Source organism: Coturnix japonica, chromosome 3, assembly GCF_001577835.2.
Source record: "Coturnix japonica isolate 7356 chromosome 3, Coturnix japonica 2.1, whole genome shotgun sequence".
Classification (NCBI taxonomy): domain Eukaryota; kingdom Metazoa; phylum Chordata; class Aves; order Galliformes; family Phasianidae; genus Coturnix; species Coturnix japonica.
The window spans coordinates 29,580,274-29,597,701 of record NC_029518.1 but is presented as its reverse complement, the minus strand read 5'-3'; the positions used below and the strand labels follow the sequence as shown (position 1 = coordinate 29,597,701).

The window sequence follows — 17,428 nt, the reverse complement described above, 5'->3', positions numbered from 1 at the left end:
CTAATTATATTGTATTATAGTGTGTTATCTTGCCTTCCGATAATATATTTAGTAAATTAGTTTGTTTCTCCTCAGATTGTTGCCACTGTTCTTAATTATTTTGGAGTCCCTTGTTTCCCCTTTCTGCAGGTGCAGATTTTGCAAAATCCTTCTGCCTCACTAGTCACAGAACCAAGCCAAACCATCCCATAAATTGTCGACAAGTCTGCAGTATGATTAACTGCAGAGTGGTCTGTGTTTTCCTTTCTTCACAAGGTTTGTATAGCTTTTGATTTTATCATTATTGCCCTTTTGAAGGGTATTTCATGATTATTTGATTTCTTCCCTGTCATTTTACCAGCTCATTTATGTCAAGCTTAAAATGAAGGTCCTTACTTTTAATAACATGATCTGCTCTGCGAGGACTGCATCTCTGGGTATTCTTCTGATGGAGCCTGTCATACAATACCTTTACTCACAAGAAAAAAAGAAAAAAAAAAAAAAAAAGAATAGAAACCCCCCAAATTAACTGTATTTTGTCAAAACAAAGCATACCAGCTTACAGTGAAAGTTTAAACCAGTATAAAATTACATGTGAAAATTTAACTACCAGTATAGCTGACCATCTATATATACTATTCAAAAAAAAAAAGGGGGGGGGGGGGGGGAGGGGAATATTTTCATACATTTTTATGTCTGTCTTCCATATTCATATGATATTCATCTTACCACCCCCCACCCCCCTTGGTTGGTTTCACTCTCATCACAGTATATAAAGCCCAAGGCCCATTTGGATTGTCATACAAACTAAAGCATTCCTACTTTTTTTTAATTATCCGTGGCCCTGTGATTTTGTGATGCTTTTACTCATAACTGTCAGCCTTAGTTTTACAATTTGCACATCCCCAGTGCCACTGAAGTCCAGGAAACAGGTACATGTTCTTTGCCATTTAAACATAGTTTGCTTTGAAAGTAATGCACCTTACTTATTTCCATGGAAACTACTATGTATTCAAAAAGCACAATAGCACTATTTGATAGAGAAAATTCTCAGCTACAAAAAACTATTTTTCAACATGAACAAGAACCTGCATGATGCACTTGTAAAAATCTGCATGAACATATGGAACATGGCCCGTGTACTGTGTCTCTATTACAGCTGCTGAAATGCATCACCCAGTACTTCACTGTGCTCACATCTACTGCTTGGTCTCCATGAACATTCAGCAAGTGTTGGTGAATGCCAACTGGTGCCATTTTTTCTGCACAGAGGAATTCAGTGACTCCCTTTTGCTGTATCCACACTTCCATGTCAGATTCCATTTTGTCAGTGTGCCCCTCTGCTGCTTTCTGTCACAGAGCAAGAAAATGTAATGTAATATTGGTGGGAAGATTCAACCTCTACTGCCATATCACAACCATCTGTCTCTAACATTGCGGGTCAACATAATAAAAAAGGAAACATTACTTTTGGAGCAGCCCTAATACTAAAAAAGATGCACAAGCTGTTCATGTCATTACCTTATACCCACACAAAGCTCCAGTATTAAGTCATCTTAAGAAAACACAGAGGAATTATGTTCTCCATTTAAGGCCTTCTGATTTTTTTTCCTTCAATGTCTTAAGAACAGAGACAAGATGATTCAAAGTAGCAGAAAATATTCACCAAAAACTATGCATTTCTAACACACCTACAATGTTTCTAAATAATTTAGCAGCAGTAAAGAACAGTCTTTAAAAATAAGTTTTTTTAAAAAAACTGTTAAGGCTAACACAGAAAACTTTCTTCCTTTAGTGAGTGCCTTTCTATGGAGAACATTCAGTAGAAGTTCAAAATGATTCAAATGCGCTGTTTTTCAGCCATTTTGCCCTTGATGAAAAGACCAGAACTCAGTCAATTTAACTGGGAAATGTAATATGCCAAATGCAGACAGACAGCAGACTCAATACCTTATCTTATATATTCTGGTCCAATGGGGATGCCAGATCTCAAAAATTTGATTATTACATTGAATCTCAAGATGGGATGCTAATTCGCAGTCCTACTATATGATATTTGGGCAATTAACCACACATATCCATGCTTTGGCACCTACAGCTCAAAACAAAGTTAGCCAGTCTCTTAAGAAAATGTGAAATTACCAGGGCTATTTAGAGGATGCTATGTAAAAATACATACCTCTCTCCTCACAGCAACCTGTGATCTTCAGAGTAGGCTGCTAAGAAGCGGTCTCCATACATACAGTTACAGAATAAGAGAAGAAGCTGAAAAGGTAGTTTTATGAAAACTTTCTGCCTAAACCCAAGATTTTCTTCAAGGATACTTCTCAGCAATTTACATCACATAGATCTCTGGTATCTCAAGACCTGAAAAAAATAACAGGTAACTTTAAAAGGGTCATGAAAATATTATTAGCATGCAGATTTTCACTTTCATTTTTGTAGTCAGTATAATTTGACAGTGAAAAGATTTGGCAGATCTAACAGTTAGTTTAAGGACACAGTTCACTCTACTTTTAATTTCATTACATTTGATGCATTAAACACCCCTTTTTCAAACAGCTTACAATTACCTGTGCATCTATGAAACCAAAATACTCCTAACCTATTTTCAGTATTAGTGCAGTTAGCATAAGCCCGGCAAGATTATGATCATGTTTAGAATGGATAACTTCAGAAGTCACTGGATTTCATTCTTCTCTAAAATATATTTTCTTATTCAATATATAACAATGATTTCTATAGCTACTGACAATAGTATTATCTGTCCATACAGGAGGGAAATTGGTAGCTGGAATTCAATGCAAATACATTTTTCCAAATTCCCTATCAAAATGTGTCACAAAATAATAACAACAAAAAAATCCTATCCTGGAGCCATAACTCTGATGTTGAACAACCGTGAATCGTGAGTGTAGTGATTAATGGTTGAGGAATCCACGTACACACCAAAAAGAGCGACACTGAATGAAGCTTAAAGGCATTTCACTCCCAGGAGGCAATTAATAGATGGCAAGAATGCTGTTCATTTACAAGGTTATGTTAAAGTGGTAGTGATGTCACAGAGCTCGGTAAATGGTAGGACTGCATTAATGGTCCCCAAACCCCAAATCTCAGCACTCATTAAGCCTGAGTCATAGATTAATGAAGAGACATTTATACATTCAGTCTGTGCCATAAATAACTATGCAGCATTAAAGTCAGCTAATAATGAGGCAGAAGATGTTGCCTTATGACTATGAGCACATTTTAGAGATGTTTATGTTAAAAGAGATTTGTTTTTGTTTTTTTCTTAAAAGATGCGCTGCAAGCCAGAGAAACTGCACAAAGCTGTTGATACAGTTTCTTCTGGGAAACTGTCATACATGCGGTGAACAACAGAAACCTTCAGATGAAGTTTGGCAGAACATATGTTCTTTCAGTAAATTACACTCTTTTAAGTAGGTAGAAAACTCAACAGTAAACATGACCTTTAACCATAACAAACCTTTTAAGTTTAGCTGTTTTCCTTGGCAAATGGGAAAAGAAATGGTTATGGTGCACCTTCTAAGACATTATTCGTACGTTATACATAGTAATAACTCATCAGATGATCTTTTCACTCTTAATGAAAGATGCTAGACTTTTAACTCTTTGTGTACAGGAATTACCCTCAAAAACCTTTCAGGGCTTGCTTAGAATGATGCTTTTCCAATGTAAGACCCAAAAGGCTCTGCTACTCCACTACTGAAGTATTTATATCTGATCTCACCCAAAGAAAGCCCAACCAGGAGCTCCAAATGCTACACACACCTATTGATAGTCACAATAGTCACAATACTTTTAAATGCATAAAAATTTCAAGCTGACAAAGATACAGAAAAGAATTTCATTAAAATCACGGCTTGTAGTTATTAATCTCAAGATATTTCTAATAAAATATATATTAGTTTATTTTATATAATTATTGTATATGTTTTGAAATGCAGTTATATTAATACGAATAAGTTTTAGTGAAGTAGATTAAATTTCATGTTTACCAAAGAGACACCACTGTTATAAATAAAAAACTAAAACCAAACAACAACAACAAAAAACCTCCCCAAAAAACAAACCACCCCACCACAAAACCATACAGTGACTAATTAAAGAAGAATACACATTTTTGTTAGATTGTAAGAAATGATTACTTACTGTACACAAATATATGTAAACATGGGGTTTGTCAAGGAGTTATCTAGACCCATCTGTGTTCATGACAGGGGAACAGAAGACCCACAGGCCCACCAGCCCATAAAGGATTAGGGGGAAGGGTAGGGAGATGGGAGCTGGTCCTAAAAACAAACAGCAGCAATGATCTGAGGAATAAAGCTGATTTACTAAGTATTATATCAGAATGCAAGATAACACAACATAATATAATATAATTGGAATTGAGGCTAATAAGAAAAATAAAATGAGAGAGAGGCTGTTCAAAACCAAAGGCCTTAGTCAGAACTGAAGGAAAAACAGCTGGGGAACACAGCCACACACCGCCAGGCAGTGAGGGAGAGTCCTGTGACTTGCTAGGACATTTATTTTCCCATCTGAATGCAAAGTCCTATGGGGTATGTAATTCTTCTCTTCTGAGAGCCAGGTATTTGTAAAATTGGTGGTACATGGAAGTGGGACATTAACTCTTTCACTCCCAGTGCTTTACATGACGTTATGATGTGGAATACTGATAAGAAAAATCATAAAGCCATGACAGAATTATATTTTCAGGCAAAGAATTCAAATGAATAATTAGACAGTTGAATAGAATTTTGTAACCTTTCATAGATACTGGGTTTTAGTATTTCCAATACCTGACCAATTGACTTCACTGATTAATTAACTGCGCATTTCATTTTTAAAATCTAAATTGACATTTTTTTCTCTAAAAAATGCAAATGAAGCTCTCTCTTGTATAGCTTTCAAAGCATCCTACCTACTTCTGGAAATGAGACAGACGATTGTATACAGAGGTTGGGCCTCCTCAGTGCTATTAGCTTTCATACAGATTTACCCAATATAGAGAGGAAGAGTTCCAAGTATATTTCTCAATTTGTTAACGTACATTAACAAGTCCAAGAGTCAACTATCTTTCTTGAGTCTCCAGAAGCCTTTCCAAAACTTTTCTCCAGCATGGAAACTTACTTAACTCCCACATTTACAGAATGAGGTCTTAAGATCAATGCATAGGAGAGAAAGTTTACATGCTACCTGATGTGAGAATTAGATGTTGGCTCAGACTAAAGCTTTTAGGAGAAGACAACGAAAATCTTTAAGGTACTTTAAAACAACGACTGGAACTGACAACACAAGTATGCAGAAAGAAGATCTATAAGCAGATATAAAAACAAGGATGAAGAAAAACATTTGGAAAGAAGAGTTTATATGTGTGTTTCAGATAAGATTTTAGGATAAAGTTTACAAAAAGCTGAAATGTCTTCTACTTCTAAGGATGGAGTCATATTTCTTTCTTTGCTGTAAATAAGCCAGCATTATTAACATCCATGCAGCTGTCATACTATAAGTTGGGAGAGGGGCTTGGAAATGTAGATATAAGACAGGATTTTACATTTCTCTATAAATTGATTGAGACTGATTATTATGAATGATGGTGAAGAAATCAAGAACAGAACATCATAATCTGCATAGGAACAATCATAGCTTTGGTTTAGGTGGAGGAAGAGAATCAGACTAACAAGAAAGAGCTGTAGCTATTGCCTTAAGCGAAGCAAGGAGAAATATGATGGCAAAAAATTAATAGATGAATAAATAAATAAATAGACAATTGAGTTAATACAGCCAGGAAGAACAAGAACAACATTAATAGCAAGCTACTGAGCAGGCTGTTTTGGAAAACTGCTAAGACTATTGTTATTAGTTATGCTATCATGTTATTTCAGCTCATTTCAACATGCATAGCACAAGACACATATTACTTGTTACTACTACTTGTTTCTTCCCAATGCAAAGCAGGGATGGCTGCAGTGAAAGAACAGGTGGAACTGACGATGCAAACAATTGCTTATCAAAAAGGATCATGATGCAGAAAACAATTTGAAACATGGAACACAATTTTATGGTTTCTGAATTTGTGTTACTTATAATTTCCCATTGCAACCTATGACATTTTGGACAATATCCTCAAATAATTCAAATAGAACTAGGTCTAGTAGATTAAAGGGAAAAAAGCAGAAAATGAGGAAAAAGGACAAACAAATATATTAAGACAAAAATCATCACCACAGAATTTGTGCGTTTCAAGGGGCTGAGAGCAGAAATTATATATAAAGCCCCTGTATTTGGCACATAACATACTGAACATTTCATTCACATCCATACTAAGCATCTGCTCATGTCGGTACAACTTTGACATAATTTTTCTTATGTACTGGAAGCAAAATTAATGTATTGTGCATTGTATTTTCTTATCTGTTGGGAGCAGAAGCATACCGTTGCAGAGCTGGAGAATCTATTCCTGTCAGCTAAAATGTTAGATGGTGTAAAAGCAGAGTTAAGCTACTTTACCAAATCTGGCACTTTCTCCTTCTAATTATGCAGTAGAAGGCAGATCACATTTAACAAGCTTTGCACTCATTATAAACTATCGCTGGAGCTGAGATAATGTATTTCCCCTTCCTGCAAGTTTTGTGGTACAGAAAGATAGTGCTTTAAAAAAAAACTGCTTTTGATGGTGAACAGCATGATACAACAGGATTGTTAAGCTTGAAGCTCTTCTTTTTGTGCTAATTCTGCATGACCATAAGTTCTTGGCAGTCTCAGTTTACATAATACTTGGTCAGAATTGGTTATCATGGTGATTACAGGTTATACACGCTGTGAAAACAAAGGCCAGATGGAGTTTTCCAGAATTTCAGCCAATCATATGTATTTTCAATAAGCACCTGACTACTACAAATTGAGTTTAACCACAGCAGTGAAAGCAGATGGACTTACTAAACATGACCGCTCTTCAGAAAAACACATAGACAAATGCCATCACATTTGATTGAATGACACTGTCTTCTGGACCAGAAAGCTGCTAATTTCTATTTCTTTAAATAAATAAACAAACAATATATATACGAGAAGCATTTTTTGAAACTACAGATAACGTTAACTTATTACGCAATTAGGTACTTGAGGAGTTTTTCACTGTAATTTCTGATATGGAATGAGATTATATTAACATTAGTAAATTTATCTTGCTATTATTTTCTAGACAGAAGAAAACATCAGGATGAAGTTTTGTTCCTGCTGACTTGACTTTCACTGCTGCCTGTGACATAACATACATGAAATTCGGTGGAAAAAGTCAGAACAGAATAGTCTGAAAAAAATAAATTTCAGACATTCTTTCTACTTGTTTTAAAACAGCCTCTTTTTAGATCACTCAGGTCCATGATTTCTAATATCATTTTATCAGAATTTTATTTATGACAGCAGGCTGACCTGAGATACTCAGCTCTGGTCGTGCTTGGGAATTCCTCACTCCACTTCCCCTTGAAACTTCCGTGCATTGTGCTCAGCCTCACACACCAGTCAATACACATAGCACAAATCCTACTGACTTCTTTAAGCTCTACTTTTGAGTGTGATAAAGCTAGGGCTTCCCCGTTGTGAGGATATCCTAATTTATCTAACTTGCCAGAGATCTTAATCTCAGGCATGTCATGCAGCAGGATGGAAACAAGTTTACTTCTGGAGTAATCTTATAGTAAACCTGGATAATAAGAAGTGAACAAATGTCAATAAACAAACAGTAGATAAATAAATAAACAGATAATTTTCTATTGTTGGCTTAAGTACTAAAAAAATTTAAGGTTTGAGGAACTACTGCCATATTCTCTGCCGTTCATTCTTCAAGGCTAGGAACAATAATTTTTATGGAATAGTCTACCATGGTATCCATTAAGAAGACACAGAGACTGCAGCATAGCATTGACAGTCAGTGATATGCATACAACAATCTTTTAGCACAGAATTCCATATAGATCAAAACTCGTTTTGAAAAGAGAATGCAGAAAAGAGAATGCTTTTATTTAAGCTTTATCTAAAATGCTTGTGAGCAACACTAAACACTTTCCTATTTCTCAGAAGATAAAGCAAAATCAAAGGTAGTTCTTAAAAGCAGGAGTAAGAGAGAAAAGAAGTCAATAGAGACAAAAATTTGGTTCTCTCTTCTCACTATTAGGCTGCGCTTACTGTAAAAAAATATTTTCCCATAATCCTGAGCATTCCAGTCTACTTAAAATTTATATTTTCCATGTAGTTACCAAATGATCCATTTGCAGAGTCACCAAATCTTGTTGTTGTTTCTGCTTGTTATTTCTGGTGAAAAAACAACAAAGAAAATACAGAAGATGCTTCCAGCAATAATACTTGTGTGCAGAAGGAAATCACACTGCAGTAGGACACATCTAGAAAACAAAACATTATAGCAGAGCACATCCAAAACATATTAGCATCTATCCTTTTGGTAACCGACAGCTATAACTTGTAGGTCCAGATATTATCTGCTCAACCTGTAAGAAGCTGCCTCATATTACATGAGATGTTGTACTTTAAAGACATGAGCCCTAATACAAAATTCCACATTCCCACGTGAGATCCACAGACTTTAGCAAAGAAAAATAAAATGAACTAACAAGCTTCCCACAACCCAGCTCCATAGTCCCCTATAAGCATCAACAGATAGACCTTACTTACCTGCTATTGAAGACCCATCTTACAGCCCTTCAGGGTTCTCATATCTTTCTGAAATGCAAAATAAAACAAAAAACAAATGTGTCCCTTCACTCAGGTAGAAACAAGTCCCCTCAGTATTCCTACTTTATCTGTTTTCCTGAAATGAGAGAAATTACACAAGTCTCCTTGCTATCTACAAAAAGAAAATGAGTATCACCTGTCATTTCACTTTTGCAGCAAAACAACCCTGCTTTCCCAGCTGTGATCCTTTCCACCATTGTAAGGTGCCATCAGTTTTTGCAGGACGAGCTGTTGTAGCTTCATGCATGAGCTCTAGCTCTGGGACTTTAACACTCCTTCCCCCTTTCTTCCCTCCCCAGATAACTTAATTTTGATGAGACTTCCCATGTTTCTTGACTTCAGCCAGAAAGCTGTTCAGCTAAAAGCAAAAAGTATGGCAGGGAATTAAGGTAGAGTCAATTTTTATTTTAGTTTTGAGTGATGATTGAAAGGTGTTCCTGAAATAGAAATAAAGGACAGTAAAAGTGTTTACATTAATAATACTCAAAGACACATCATGTTATAAGACACTGATGTCAGAACAAACTGGGTAGCTTCAACCAGGAAAAATCAGATGATTGGCTGAAATTCCTTAACGTCTCCAGTTTTCTAATTTTAGATTTACTGAGTCACAAAATTTTAAGTTCTTCTTTCACCCAAATTCTCAAACCATAATACCAGAACAATATCATTAATTCTTAATTAAACATTTCATCTCAGATTGTACAGCATATTTCCTCATTAATGACATTTTCTGCTAATGCTGGTAACAATATCAACCTAACAAACTCATTTGAATTGTGACACTATCATTCTCCCTACTCCACTCGTATCCAGGAAAAAAATAAATATTCTATTAATGTACTGGAGTTGTTTAAAAACCAGCAGAGAATAGTCAGCAAATTAAATCATTGTTCTTACTCCCTATTAACAAAAGGTATCAGAAAAGACTGATTTGGATGAAATAAGAACAGCTGGAAGGAAAACAACAGATGGACAGAGGCATGCATGGGAAGTCTATTTCCACTGCATGGCCTATTGGGAAAGTGGTTAAACTTGTTGGCAAGGTTGTAGAAAAAAGGGGAAGTAGCTTAACAGAATGTTTGTGTGTTATTAAAGACTTTATTTACTGCAGTACACAACAAAACACAGGTCTAGAAGAAAGGAGAGAACAGTCAGTATCTTTTTAAATTAAGGATTATATCTAGAGTATAGATTATATCTATTGAGATTTAATTAGGTGGCCATGATGTGTTAATCATGATGTGTTTTAGACATTCTCAAAATACTTCCCAAGGTTCAAAACTATTATTCTGGTTCTGGTTTGAGATCACTGCATTACTAAGAGATTACTACTTACAATAGATGTGGACAACACTACATAGATAAATGAAGCAGATGATACAATTAGACTTTTGGTAATAAACCTGAAGAAGAATGGAAGCAGATATCAGCAAGAACTATGTTTCCAGAGAAATGTGGTAGATAAGAAACATTCCTAAAAAGAGAGGATCTGCTTCACTGAGTGAATTCCTCAGACTTGAATATAGCCTTCCAAATAAGATATACTATGCGTGCACGTAAAGAATTGGATATACCAAGATAATGTCTGAAAAAGCCTTTCAGCTGCCTAAGAATGACAGTAGAGTTATTTAACACATAATACTGAAAACAAGTATTATTTATTCTTTTTCTCTGGAACTTCTTACCTGATTCCAGAGTTGCTTTTATCGCAGAGCAAGGGCAGAGTCTTTCTATCCTGTAATGTAACTTTCTCCTTTCATTTTATAAGCTTTAATAAGAATATTTCCTTCAAAGAGGAGGTAGTGGAGGTACACACTGTACTACATGGTGATTTGAACCTTTAACAAAGTGGAAGATTTGATGTTCCAAACTTAACATGTTCACAGCCTCTGCTACCACAACTGTTTCTTATCTAGCAGGCTAAAAATACATCAGTGTAATGCTCAGCTAAACTTTTCTTCAGCCTTGTCAGTGGTGAGCTGCTAAAAGGCAACTCTTTAGAGTCATTGCTTCTAGTCCCCATTTGCAGCACTTTTTTTCTTGTTTTAAAATTTAGATAGTGTTTCAACAGCAAAGTTGAGGAAAAATGACAGTGCATAACCAAACCTGTCAGCACTTTAGACAAAGACTATCCCCATTCAACTACATTTCGGCCTGTTCTGTGCTGGGTTGCAAGGCAGTATTATGTGGTCATAATAAAAACAGATTTGTAAATGTTTCCAGATTTGAACCCCATTTGGGAAATTACAAAATTTTTAGCTGATCTAGCAAAATAAAAGTGAAATGCATCCTCTTGTACACATCTGGATAAAATTAACTGTTTCTCTAAATCACAAACTTGTAGTAGGAGTTTAGATGGCTGGAAGACATCTGAAAGACAGCTGAAAGAAGACAACCAGTTTGCTGTAAAATATTATTTTAGGCTGTGCCCTCTTTGGCATATTGGTCTACAGCAGACTGTAACAAACTTTTTCAGTTTAATTAAAAGACTTTCCTCGTTCTTATGAGTATGAATTGACAAGAACACCAATTTAAGTGATACTAGAAGACAAGACCTATTTCTGGATAAGAAGGAAGTAGGATTGGATTGATGATATACCCCATGGCCTGCCCTTGGAATTTCTTATGTGTGTTTGTCTCTAAATTCTAAAGGCAATATTAAAAGGGGGAGAAGAAGAGAGGGGCATGAGCCATTACGACACAGATGGATTAGAAACAGATAACAGGAGAATTACTGGAATATTAAAAAAAATAAAAAATAAAAAATTGATAAACTAAGGAAAAATCCTTAAACAGTTACTTTTAATAGTGAGATGCTGGCAGTATGACGTGGAGTCGAAATACATTTGAAACAGTGACTCCTGGAAGAATATCACTGTGAGGCAAAGATTGGGCAATATTCCAAGTAGCAAGTGACAAAATCTCCTCTGGAGTATCATATCAAACAGTCACTAAATGGACAACGACGTAAATTAGGTAATGAAACAGGGAAGAGACAGATGTGCTTCATAAGAAAAACAGCAAATGTGAATGAGAGTGCCCTATGCACAGTCCCCAGTTCCTGAGGTTATGCATAAACAACATATCACACTTTTTAGTTTGGCTAGTTGTGAATTGCTTCAAGGGGCTGAAAAATATAAATAACTGTGGAAGTTTTCTGTTTACTACTTAACTAGGGAAACTTGAGTGTGAACTAAACTGAAAAGTGGTGAAAATGTAATTTGACCTAGAGGAAAAAAGAAAATAATTGCTGAGAGCAGAGAAAGAACATTTGGAGTGCAGTAAGGGACTGTTCAGTAGACACTAAGTCTGTATGACAAGTTCTTACACAGTACTGCCTTATTACCCTTGACTCTGGGCTGTCTGAAGATGAGGTCACAGATTCACACGCTAACTTTTCTCATCTTGTAATTATTGTTTTCTCTGCTTATGAAAAAACATAGAGGGCAGGCCAAGCCCTCAGATTCTACTTCAAGAAAATAGTATCAGTCCATCTGTCTACAACTATATGTTGTCTTGCAGTATGTGACAGATCCTGCATATGACAGAGAGCCCTGTTATTCTTCTACAAAAAGACACTGTATTGCTTGAGATGGAGGATGTACCTTGGCAGAAACGTCTAAGTTACTGTCTCCACTACATCAGAAGGAAACACTGAAATCTTGATATTTTTGTTCACCTGCTGTGCTCCAAAATACCATCAATGTTTCTGTAAATAAGACTGAATAAGTTTCTCCATCTTTGTGCTCCAAATGATGCAAACAATGGACTGCAGTGTGAAACTGTCAGAACTCAAATGAAAAGCAACATTACACAGAGGAGCTTCCAGGAGACATCACTTCAAGGGAAACCACTAAAGTACAAAACAACAGGAAATAAGCTATTACAACAGCCAACAAATATGCACAACATGTTAAGAGACGTTATCTGTCATTAAGATCAATCCTGTCTGCGCATTAAATTCAATATGAAGACTACTTTCATTTTCCCAACAGTGGGAAATTATCTTTGTAAGAACTTAACGTAAACAGATGAATGGTGGATGAAAACAATATAAACTTTTTACTATTTGCTAAAAGATCAGTACTTAATTCCTCAAGAACTTTCCTTGCCAATCCAGTCATTCATTCTTGGCCATCTACTTCCTGATGATTGTTTGAAGTTTCTGTTGCCTTCTCTTGCTCTTGCACTTAGTCTTTCATTTAGAATCAGCAAAATGCCAGGGGCATAAAGGTACTCTCTGTGATAGAAAACCAAAAGCACAAAACTGGTGCTAGCAACAAAGGCAGAGCAAAGGTGCATACAGTGGTGCCCACTGATGCAAAAATATTTGGCTACATTCAAGGGCACCCTCACTTCCCTTAACTCACATCTGGTTCCTGGAGCTGCATTCCTCCTGCTGCAGGAGGCTGAGCCAGGAACCTCAGTAAAGCCTGGTGTCCCACCTGGCACACTACCTATGTCCACTTTGGAGTTGATGTTTGCATGAAAATCTGTTGTGTCAGTGCCTTTAGTTGCTATATTGCCCCACAGATTGAGTTGGATGGTCATGGCTTTAACTTCCCTCCAGTTTTATTTCTCTTGTGAGTACCAACATTTTCCAATTATACTTAGTCATCTGGAGCACACAGATGGAAGGAAAATTAACCAGATCTATTTGTAGTCATAGAGATCATAAAGGCATTCCCCATTAGGAAGGAATCTTCACATCTTAAGTTCTCATCCTGTACCAATTGGAACAACAATCCAGTGAGCAGGCATTTCAAATAAGATCATTTCTCTCTCCTTCTTTTCTGCCTCTTTTCTTCCCAAGTCAGGACTTGCCCTACCAGATCCCAAACCAGAAACCTCATCTGAGGGAAAAAGAAAACTCAGTTTGTCTAAAAATCCTTCTGAGAAGTCTTGTGCCATCTCTGAATTCATCATCCCAATACACATTTTGGTGAAAAAGAAAAAACAGTGACAAAATAAGTCATACACTATGAACAAACAAATGAAATGATGCTCTACGAGATGCTTGTCTCCAATATACATAGTTCTGCTTCAGTGGTGTGCCTGTTGGTGTACTCACAGTTATTCAAATCCCAGGCATTTTGTCACACTAAAAATATGTTAGTGTGACAAAACTATGATACAGCAGACTGACAGGTGACTAAGGCATTAAAATACAGGACAGTCACCAAAATATTGTTGTTAGGGGGATCAACAGTGGTCATGGACAAGACATAAGATATGTTAGGGAGAGGATACATCTAAATTGTCTGAGAAAAGGCAGTGTTAGATAGGAACTCCAATATGGTACTCTGGGTCCCCACATAACCCCTTATAAGGGAGGGATAGCCTGCCTGGAGGAAGAATCTGACAAAAGGAAAAGTGAAGACAGTTGTAAGAAAGTTTTCTAGGTGGATGGTGTTTGGAGCAAGTAGGTGCTTCAGAAAAAATATTGGAGAGCTCACAAGCACAGTGAAATTTCTAACTAAATTATCTGTACCCAGAAAAACAAAACAAAAACATCCAAGCAAACATTTAAGCTTGAATTTTTACAGGAGCTCTTTATTCTTCTAAGAGCAGTCTTTCACTCTTTCTCCTCTTGTTCTCTGTACTCCCCATAACCCTGATGTTCCCTGTACCTTCAGGCACTGGCTAAGCATCGAACTCATGGAACCTCACACAAAAGACATGAATGAAAAGAACAACAGATAAGGGCTAAAGGCTTTTATACAAGTTATTCTTCATGATGTTGGTATGTCATGTATAATAAAGTCAACCGCATACCGTTGTCACCTGGGCATACACCAGCAGAATGCAAGTTGTCACAACAAATAGAATAACTGGTCAAGAAAATGGTCTTTCCAGACCACTTCCTCTTGGGATGTTTCATGCAGTTGTTTCTTGGTGTGTTCACTTTCAAGTAGGTACATGAAAATTTACGTTGCTTGTCCCAAAGTGATAACTCACTACTAGCAAGAAGTGAGATGTGATGTGAGAGAGTCACTTGGAAACTCTCAGCTTTCTGGAATGATATCAGATTCTTCATGCTAACTGACAGATAACTCCCAGATAAGGCAAAACACTAGGGTCCAAATCCCAATTCTTTTCCATTCTTTATGCATTTCTGGGATGGCACTTAGATGGCAGCAGAGGGGCAATCTGGCAAAATGGTGTCTGACATGGAAGTGTGTGTGAAGCGAAAGGATTTCATCAAATTCATTCATTTGGAAAAAATTATACCTATTGACATTCATTAGTACTTGCTGATTTTTTGACCAAGCAGTGGATGTGAGGACAGTGCAGTAGTGGGTAGTGCTAACAGCTACGTGAAATACAAGCCATGTTATTATGCTCTTTGCTCTAGTTTCCATAGAAGTAAATAGAAAACATGACTTTTAGAGAAACCTATACCAGGTTCACAAAAACCTTGTTTCTGTTGGTCAACAACAGATGTTTACAGAAACTTAAACCTAGGGAGAATAATAAAAGCAGAAAAGACATTAATTCATTCCTCACCATTAAGTCTTCCAGAAGCCACTAGACAGAAGATTTATATTTTGCTACTATCTATCAATACTTATATTGAACATTCACACTTAAATTAAGCAAGCTGAAAAGAAATACATGAAAATCATTGATATGTTTTATATATATATATAAATATATATATACACTAAAAGCCAGTTTCACTAAATGGACAAGGAACAGAGAATTGGACAGCTTGATGGACTGCCAAACACTGTGTAAAGAAGAATGCTGAACATTTGGTTTTCTCAAAAGATGTACAATATAACACCTTTGGTGATACCTCCCTACTGTAATTGAAATAGATCTCTGATACCAGACGCTCAATGAGACAACTCAGAAATAAAATCCCCACAACCCATACATCTTAGACTGTCAAGATACACATGGAAAAATGCATCAAGAAATTACTACAGCACACCAGAATGCTTTGAAGCACAGATTACCTCTATGACCAAAGTGTAAGGAGTGCACAGAAAGATTATGATCTGTACTGTTCAGACGCAAGTGGTCTACAGCTATGCTTCCCTGCCCCCAGAACAGAAATGTAGTCTCATTCATATAACAGTCTATGCTTATCCTAGCAGCAGAGCCACTGGCTACATATATTTCATGTTTCTATCACATTAGTACCCTTTGAACTGGTTAGATTTTGAATATGTGATTGTCAATGACACTATATTTGGCTTCTCACTGTGGGCATTTGCTAGGAACCAAAGCAGAACTATGCATCAGTTCTTTACCACTGGCACCCTGGTCAAACAACACCAACACCTGGAGCAAATTAAGGTGTATGCATGTGGAAAATGAGCTTTGTATTTTTTGTTGAGTATTTTATCAAGTTAGGATTGGACACATTTGTTTTTAACTTCCTTAAGTGAAAGAAATGTCAAAAAGATATTTACTACTGAAATGATAATGCCTGTAAGCAGTGCAGCAACTATCTGGTGACTGCAATTACACGTGACACAAAGGTTTTCAGCCAAGACCACCACCAACCACTATTCTTGCAAGCAGTCAGTGACAGTCAGTTTTACAATACAATTTTACTCAGGAATTTGTCATCATTCTCACTGAACTACTGAGTCCTAGTGAGACAGAGGTCTCCTTATCTTAAGGTAGTGCTGTTGTGGGGTTTTCACACCAAGTAGTAGTTTCAGTCTTTTAAAAACTTAGCATTTTCCATAGCTTGAAAACTGCAAACTGCATGATCTTCCCAATCAAGTCATCTCTTGGTTTTGCATCCAAGTTCAGAATGTTTTGTTTACATTTGCTCATTAGCTGTGCTCATAGGCACTGTGTAGTTGCAGAGATTGAAAATGTTTTAGAATCCACTTTCTCCTTGCACCCAGATAACTCAAATTTCTTTCATCTGTTCTGTAGATTTGAATTGGATCTCTTTTCTGTTCAGCACTGTTAGATTCCTGTGGTCAGCAGGAGCTGATTCCCACTGGAAACATTTATTTCTTTGTTTCAGACACCTCCCAGGTGCATCCCCTGTAGTATAAGTGAAGTTAATCACTAAACGAATACTAAATAGTTATTTAGATACATGATGTTTAGTAAGAACCTCTACCAGGAGGGAGCTGGAAAACAGCATATACTGAATTCTATGTGTAAGTTTAACATTAAGGGTTAACATTGTACAATCTGAGCTACAGTCAAATGAAAAATCATTTAATTTTGAATGGAGAAGAGGAAAAGATCAGGTGTGCTTTCAGAACAGTGGTTTTATAAAATGGATCTGAAATAGTTTAAATTGGTATGGGTGTTGCCCATGTCAGTCAGACTTGAGTGTCTTAACAAAATGAGTCACAGCAACTAGTCAGAGAACAAAAGAAAGAGGAAACAGCATCATTTCTGAGTAATTCTGCTCTTAATTCCTGAGCTTAACTACACCTTCACTCACATGTCTTAAATCACCTATCATATGTTTATTCTCTGTAACGTTACTACAATCAGATAGTAAATATTAACAGTATGAACAACAACAAAAACAGCTGGCCATCCTACTTGACCCCTTTTGTCAAAGGTGACTTACATGTGGAGCATGAGAATGCTTCTTACATTATAATAAGTGAAGCACAGTTGTTTAACACACCCTGTAAGAACACACACAGCAAGAACAGTGAATCCTCTATCCACTTCTCAT

At 36.4% G+C, this 17,428-nt stretch overlaps 1 long non-coding RNA gene across 1 annotated transcript in view; it reads right to left on the bottom strand.

The window, feature by feature from the left end:
* Positions 1 to 17,428, bottom strand: part of LOC107311359 — a 57,673-nt gene that overhangs the window by 9,887 nt on the left and 30,358 nt on the right. The window contains exons 4-6 of the long non-coding RNA XR_001554018.2: positions 8,698 to 8,745; positions 8,265 to 8,319; positions 2,159 to 2,346 (exon numbers count right to left, since the gene is read on the bottom strand). This is a non-coding gene — a long non-coding RNA (uncharacterized LOC107311359). The remainder of the gene's footprint in view (positions 1 to 2,158; positions 2,347 to 8,264; positions 8,320 to 8,697; positions 8,746 to 17,428) is intronic.